This window comes from Capricornis sumatraensis, chromosome 22 (genome assembly GCF_032405125.1).
Source record: "Capricornis sumatraensis isolate serow.1 chromosome 22, serow.2, whole genome shotgun sequence".
Taxonomy (NCBI): domain Eukaryota; kingdom Metazoa; phylum Chordata; class Mammalia; order Artiodactyla; family Bovidae; genus Capricornis; species Capricornis sumatraensis.
The window spans coordinates 15,014,590-15,022,461 of record NC_091090.1 but is presented as its reverse complement, the minus strand read 5'-3'; the positions used below and the strand labels follow the sequence as shown (position 1 = coordinate 15,022,461).

Genomic DNA, 7,872 nt, shown 5'->3' with positions numbered 1-7,872 from the left:
ATTCCCAACAAAGTAATTTTTAAGTGATTCTCTAAACTTTTTTTTTGTTTCCGTGGTTATTTCTTATTTTTGTGTATTTGTGCTTTCTTGCATCTTTTCTTCATCAAGTTAGGATGTTTTTCTGTCTTGGTTCTTTTTGTTTTCTAACTTATTAATCTCAGCTTTTCCTTTTTATTTTTAATATTCCTTCTCCTGTTTTTGTGCCATCTCTTCTTTGATTTCTTGCATTTCTGCTATGTAGACTTTGTTAATTGAAGTAATTGGTTGGTTTTTTGTTGTTTATAGTTAACTTTCGGTTAGATTTTTAAAATCTGTTTCTTGTCTGGTTCTTCATCTTTTAGCTTTTGCTCTTTCTTTCCACCTTTCTCCTTACAGTATCTTTGTAGTAATAATGTGCCAGATCCTTTTTTTTTATGGCTCTTTATTCAGTAAATGAGTTGGATTTTTCTGGCCCAGCAGTTTGTAAGAGATTTGTTCTGAGTGTATTGTGTGGGCATTCTCTGAGATCTGCCACCTCTGGGTCATTCCTCTTTTCTCCCTTTATCTTTTCTGTGCTTCTGTCCACACAAGCTTCTGACCAGTCGCCTTCTGCCTGGTGGTTGCCAGCGTTCTCATCTCTTGTGGTGTGTAAAGGATGTAGGTTGCTCACTTTAGGATGAGCCCGTCACCCACAGGAAATGTAGTTTTACTAATATTTTCTGCGATCTGTCACCTCTGGCCTCTTTCTGTTCACTTAATCCCCATGGTATCTACTTGATCCCCGTGCGGCTTCTGTGATGCCTCTGGCAGCACTTAGGCATTTTTGACTTGTACAGATATCTGTCACTCAGCTTTCCTGAAAATGGAGTTAACAGGTTTTTAATCCTCCATATACCTTACAGTTTTTGAAAGATATCTTAAAGAAGAGAGAAATTGCTCTCACCAACCTCTCTTTACCACAAGCCGTGACCTTTTATTAACCCTACATACTAGATATTTTCATTATCACCGTACAAAATGTTTGCTCAGATTTGCCTACATCTTTTTTTTTTAATGCCTTCCACTCTTTCTTGCATCTTCTCACTGGGATCTTTTTCCCTCTGCTGTAATTATATACTTTAGAAATTCCTTCAGAGAAGGCTAGTTGGTATTTGTTTATCTGAAGATATCTTTAGTTCATGGTTTTTCTTGAAAGATTATCAGGGCAGGCTGAGAGCTGGTTTTCTCTTGGCGCTTCGGGCACTGCGCCAGTAGTCTCGATTCACTGTTGCTGTTGAAAAGGCTGCGATTAGTCAGTTTGTTGTTCCTTTGCAAGTCGTCTGCCTGTTCTCTTGAGTTGCTTTTGAAGCCTACTCCTTGTCTTTGATGTTTGAGTTTTACAATATCGTGCTTTAGATGTGGTTCTTTTTTATTTATCTTGCTTGGTATACATTCTTCATTCTGTATCAGAGCCTTCGAGTCTGGAAAACTCTCATTAATTGCTTTTCCAAACATTGCTTCTCTCCAGTCTCTTCTTCTGTGACTGATTAAATTACATTAGACCATCTTGTCCTATCCCCCATATCCTTTTAAGCCCTCTTCCAGAGCTTGTCAGCTTCTTATCTTTCTGTGTGTTCCAATTTGGGTCTTGTTTTTCAGTCATAGGATGACGGCGTTTTTATTTCTTTAAGGATTTCATACATTTCAAAAGACTATGTCAAGTGAAAGATGCCAGACACAAAGGGGTATGTAGCGTCCAAGTCCATATTAATGACCTTCTGTAAAAGGCAAAAGCCATAGGGTCAAAATTCAGATCAGTGTTTGCCAAAGACTGGGAGTTAGGGGAGCAAACTGACTTCGAAAGGGCATGAAGGAATTTTGGAGGTAAAAGGAATATTTTATGTCTCAATTATGGTGGTTATATGACTATACTCCTTGAACTGTACACTTTAAAAGGATAAATTTCAGTATAGTAAATTACACCTCAATCAACCTGGTTTTTAAAAATTGTATAATTAACCACAACTTACTTTCCAAATATAAATAATGGAAGTAGAGAAGAGGAAGGAAAAAAATTCATTAAAATGTATAAATGTATACACAGCAATGAAAGAAATATGGCTAGAGGTGATGTCTTTATTTTGTAACAGCTTATGAGAATGCAATTGGCATGTATGACTTTCTCCTTTTGTAATTTATGCCACATTTGCTTTGCCCTCACACAGGCACTCAGTGATTCGGGGTTTCATGTCAAATTTGCCTTCTCAAGGCATCTAGCCCTTGATAATTCTGTCCTTTGTGGGTGTGGTGGTCTTAACATTAGCTTTTTCCACTTGATTTCGTAGTATAAGTCCTGCTCTAGAACGACAGATCGGATTTCAGATTCTCTCATGCCCAACTTTGAAGCTATAACATTTTTACTTTGATTGTCAAGATTCTTCAGTATGGCAAAACCAATACAGTATTATAAAGTAAAATAAAGTAAAAATAAAAAAAAAAACAGAAAAAAAAAAAGATTCTTCAGGATCAGTTCCCCTAGCTAACATAATGACCCCTTTTCCACCTCACTGTTTGTAGCATAAAAGCCCCAAATGACCAACATTGGAAACATTGTTTTTTCCCCTTATAGTATTATAAGGTGTTGGAGAAGACTCTTGAGAGTCCCTTGGACAACAAGAAGATCCAACCAGTCCATCCTAAAGGAGATCAATCCTGATTATTCTTTGGAAGGACTGATGCTGAAGCTGAAACTCCAATACTTTGGCCACCTGATGCAAAGAACTGACTCATTCGAAAAGACCCTAATGCTGGGAAAGATTGAAGGCGGGAGGAGAAGGGGACAACAGAGGATGAGATGATTGGATGGCATCACCGACTCAATGGACATGAGTTTGAGTAGGCTATGGGAATTGGTGATGGACAGGGAGGCCTGGCGTGCTGCAGTCCATGGGGTCGCAAAGAGTCAGACACGACTGAGCAACTGAACTGAACTGAGTAGTATAAGCTCTTGTATCCCTAGTCCCAAGTCAGCAGAGTCCCAAGTCACAGAGATAAGCAGCAATTATTTGGTAGGTCATTTCACTTAATATTGAAAGTCTATCCCACCTCCACCTCATAGTTTCCATACCTGCAATTAGAAGAAGCAATGTGTGCTGACACGTTGCTTTATGATTTCAAACATGTAGTACATCCTGCAGGCCAGCACCCCAACCTCATGAGGTGTTGTCTCAGTTGGAGACTCGCCTAGATCCTCAGTAGGCCACTCTGCTGCGCTGTATGGCAAGCTGCTGGTCTAGGCATGGAGAGAGTATGAGATACCACTGCATACCCATTAGGATGGCCAGTGTCATCAAATCAGAAAGCAGCAAGTTTTGGTTAGGATGTGAAGAAAATGGAACTCTTTTGCACTGTTGGTGGCAATGTAAAATGGTACAGCCTCTGTGGAAAACATTATGGTGTTTTCTCAAAAAAATAAATTACCATATGAGTCAGCAATTCCACATCTGGGTATATACCCAAAATAATTGAAAACAGGATCCCAAACTGATATTTGTGCACCCATATAAGCATAGCAGTATTATTCACAATAGCCAAGACATGGAAGCAAACCAGGTGTCCATCAGTAGATGAACAGATACAAAAACGTGGTATACACATATTGTTCAGATTTGAAAAGAATTCCACAATATGGTATAACATGGAAGAACCTTGAGGACGTTATGGTGAGTGAAAAACAGCCAGTCCCCAAAAGATGGATATATGATTCCACTTATATGAAGTACTTAGAATAATCAGAATCATAGGGAAATGGACAGTTACCATTTAGTATGTATCTTACCACAGGTAAAAAATAACCTAAGGGACTTCCCTGGTGGTCCAGTGGTTGAGAATCCACCTTCCAAATGCAGGGGTTGCTGGTTTGATCACTGGTTTGGGGAATTAAGATCCCACATCCATGGGGCAACTAAGCCCATGTGTTGCAACTACAAACCCATGTACTGCCTCCATAGACCCAAAGCAGTCAAATAAATATATATTTCATGAAAACTGGGGTAGAAAAGGAGCAGTAGAAAAATATCATTATTAATCCCACACAAAATTATTATAATGAATCTTACGTGGCCTTATGTAGCATGATAGTACAACCAGTGCTTTCTGAGATTTTAACAAATGGTTGAGGGAAATGCCAACTAGTAATGTAGATGAGAAATGTTTACCAGAACACCTCATTAGCCAATAATGAAGCAAAACAAAAGAAGCAAAAATTAAAGGTATAGCGAGTGTGTTGCCTTCAGTAACCTGGCTGCTGAGCAGGTATGAGACCTAGTCCATCACATTCTGCTCACTTTCAGCTGTGATTATCTTGCTTGTAACTTAAATCAGCCACTTTGATTCCTGTATAGCTCAATCGGTAAAGCATCTGCCTGCAATACGGGAGACTTGGGTTCAGTTCTGGGTTGGGAAGTTCCTCTGGACGAGGAAATGGCAACCCACTCTAGTATTCTTGCCTGGAGAATCCCATGAAGAGAGGAGTCTGGCAGGCTACAGTTCACGGGATCACAAAGGTCAGACACAACTTAGCACTATCTTCTTTCTTCTTTAGTTAATATTGGGGATCTGGGCCTTTGCTTTCCTCATTTTTTCAAGGGCTGAAGTCAAGCATATTTAGACCTTACTTCTCTTTGAAGGTTTAGAGCAGGCACTGTCTGCATCTGAAGCAGCCTTTCTTGACAGCTATAACCACACACCACACCACCACCCCCAGTTACTCTTCCTGCAGCACATTTTGTCCTGTGTTTTTCTTTCTTTAGTGTGTCACTTTTGGTTTTTATACCTGAGACCTCTGGCTTGCACTCTGTTGTGGGTTAAAATGTGTTCCCCAAAATGATGCAGTGAAGTCCTAACCCCTGATACCTGTGACCGTGACCTTATTTGGAAGAAGGTCTTTGCAGATGTAATTAGTGAGATGAGGTCACGCTGGAATAGGGTGGACCCTAAATCCTCAGGTGTCCTTAGAAGGAAGATGGAGATTTGGAAACATACACACACAGGGAAGATGGTCACATGAAGACAGAAGCAGAAGCTGGAGTGATGTAGCTATAGGCCCAGGAATGGCAAGGATTGCTGGTAACCACTAGAAGCTGGAAAGAGTCTGGGGAGGAGTCTTCTTCTCCCTAAATTCTTCAGAGGGAGCGTGGCTCTGCTAACATCTTGATTTCAGACTTCTGGCCTCCAGGAACCATGAGAAAATGAATCTCTTTAAACTATAAAGTCACCCGGTTTGTGAAAGTTTCTTACCACACCCCTAAGTAACTAATACACTCTCTTTGCCTAAGCTTAAGTTAAACATGTCAGACAGAAATTATGTGAATGATTTAATAGTTTATCTTTGTGAAAGCATACTTAATCAGAAACAGCAGTCAGTTATAAAAATTACCTAACAAGTCCATCAAACACATTTCTTACTGTTATTGTTTTCAAATGAAATAAAATATTGAACACATGAGTGTTAGAACCTTTAGAAACTCAAATTACTCAATTACAAAAGGAAAAGGCAAATAGGAAGAAATTAATTTGTTTTTCATTTCTGATATAAGAGATTTTGTCAGTTTAAATTCTGTAACTGAAAATTTTTTCTTTAATTTTTCCTTAGTAAGTCTGCAAAGAAAATCGATAAAGAAGGCTGTTAATTAACAAGTGAGCACTGGATATGAATTTAGATCAAACAGACTGGAATTACAAAGTTTGGGAAGTGTTTGCTCTTTTATGTCCTGAGATTGGTTCTGGAAACTAGCAAATGCTGCCTCCTTATCATTTGCTTTCTTCCCTTTTAGACCTCTGGCAGTATTTTGAGGATTAAAGAATGGAGTGATGGTTGTCCAAAAGTCAGAGGACACGGCTCTGAGATCAGAGACACTGGAAAACTGAAAAAGTAGTTGTCTTTTACTGACTCTGGGCAATGTTTGCCCAAGAGGGATGAAAACTAGTATCTGAGAAATAAAGTATTCAGAAATAGGGCTGCTGAAATAGGGAAAACCAGAAAATAGCCCAGGGACTTCCCTGGTGGCCCAGTGGTTAAGACTTCACCTTCCAGTGCAGGGGTCTGGGCTTGATTCCTGGTTGGGGAGCTCAGATCCCACACGCCTAGTGGCCAGAAAACAAAACACAAAACAGAAGCAGGATTGTAATGAATTCAATGAAGACAAAAGAAAATAGCCCCGAACCTTCTAGGATGCAGTCAGAAGAGGGTTGTACTGTAAAGAAGAATGAAAAAGGCAAGCATTTCAAGTCAGATGAGTATATAATAGAGGAGAGAATCTAGCTGACCTTGGATTTGGTGATGAGTTTTTAGGTATAACACGAAAAGCAGGGCCATGAAAGCGTAGATACATAAGTTGAACTTTGTTAAAACTGAAAACTTACACTCTGCAAAAGACACTGTTGGGAGAATGAAAAGATAAGTCACAGACTGGGAGAAAATATTTGCAAAGCATGTATCTGGTAGAAGACATGTATCCAGAATATACAAAGAACCCTTAACAGCAAGAAAACAATTTTTTTTTTTTTGGCTTGTGCTACATCTTAGTTCCTGATCAGGGATTGAACCTAGGCGTTCGGCAGTGAAAGCACAGGGTCCTAACCACTGGACCACCAGAGAATTCCCCAAACAACCTAATCTTTTAAATGGGAAAAAAAAAAAATCTGAATAGACACCTTGCCAAAGAAGATGGCCAGATGGGAAGTAAGCACATGAAAATATGATCTACGTAATATGTCTCTAGGGAATTACAGATTAAAACAACAAGGTGATACCGCTACCCAACTATTGGATTGGCTAAAATCCAGAATATTGACAGCACGAAAGGCGGATAAAGATGTGAAGCAACAGGAGCTCAGTGCTGGCTGGTAGGAATGCAGAATGACGCAGCCACTTTGGGAAACAGTTTGAAAGTTTCTTATGAGGTTGAACAAAGGCTTACCATGCAATCCAGCATTTGTGCTCTTAGGCATTAACTGAACTGAGTTAAAAACATGTGCTCACGCAACAACCTGCGCACAAACTTATAGCAGCTGTATTCATAATTGCCCACTACTGGAAGCAACCAAGATATCCTTCAAGAGGTTAATGGATGAACAAACGGTGGCACATCCAGACAATGGAATGTTGAGTGAGAAAAATAAGCATTATCAAGTCACAAAAAGACATGGGGGAACTTTAAAGGCATATGGCTAAACAAGAAACTAGCGTGAAAAGGCTGCCTACTCTATGAATCCAACTCTATGGCATTGTGGAAAAGGCAAGACTATAGAAACATTAAGAAAATAAAAAAAATACTAGCTTCCAGGGCTTCAACAGGCAGGATGTGGGATGGGGTGATTAATAGATGGATTCACTTAGGGCAGTAAAATTATTCTATATGATACTATAATTGTGGATACATGACATTGTGCTTTTATCAAAGCACGTGGAACTATGCAACACAGAGAGTGAGCATTAATGTAAACTATGAACTGTAGTTAATGAGAGTATATCAGTCCTGGTTCATAGATTGTAACCATACCACAAGGTGTTTATAATAGACATGCACCTATGTGTTGTAACCAGGAAGGATTCACCATGAAAATCTACTAGAAAATACATTAATATATTCATTATATAAACAGATGCAAAAGGGAAAACATTTTTACAGAAAAGGCATTCAATGCAATTTAAGTCATGCAATTAAAAAAAACTAGCAAATTAGGAAAAAAGTTAACTTCCTTAACCTGTTTAACTGTATCCACCAAAACCCAGTAAACATTCATGCTCAATTGCAACATTGAGTATTTTATTTTTTTATTTTTTATTTTTTTGGGCTTTCCGGTGCGAACCGGAAAGCCTGCTACACAAATTCTAAAAGAGCTGTAACACTA

At 39.0% G+C, this 7,872-nt stretch overlaps 1 non-coding gene across 1 annotated transcript; it reads right to left on the bottom strand.

The window, feature by feature from the left end:
* Positions 1-7,810: 7,810 nt before the first annotated feature.
* Positions 7,811-7,872, bottom strand: LOC138069823 (U7 small nuclear RNA). Its single transcript, XR_011144094.1, has one exon. It is a non-coding gene; the product is annotated as a U7 small nuclear RNA (small nuclear RNA).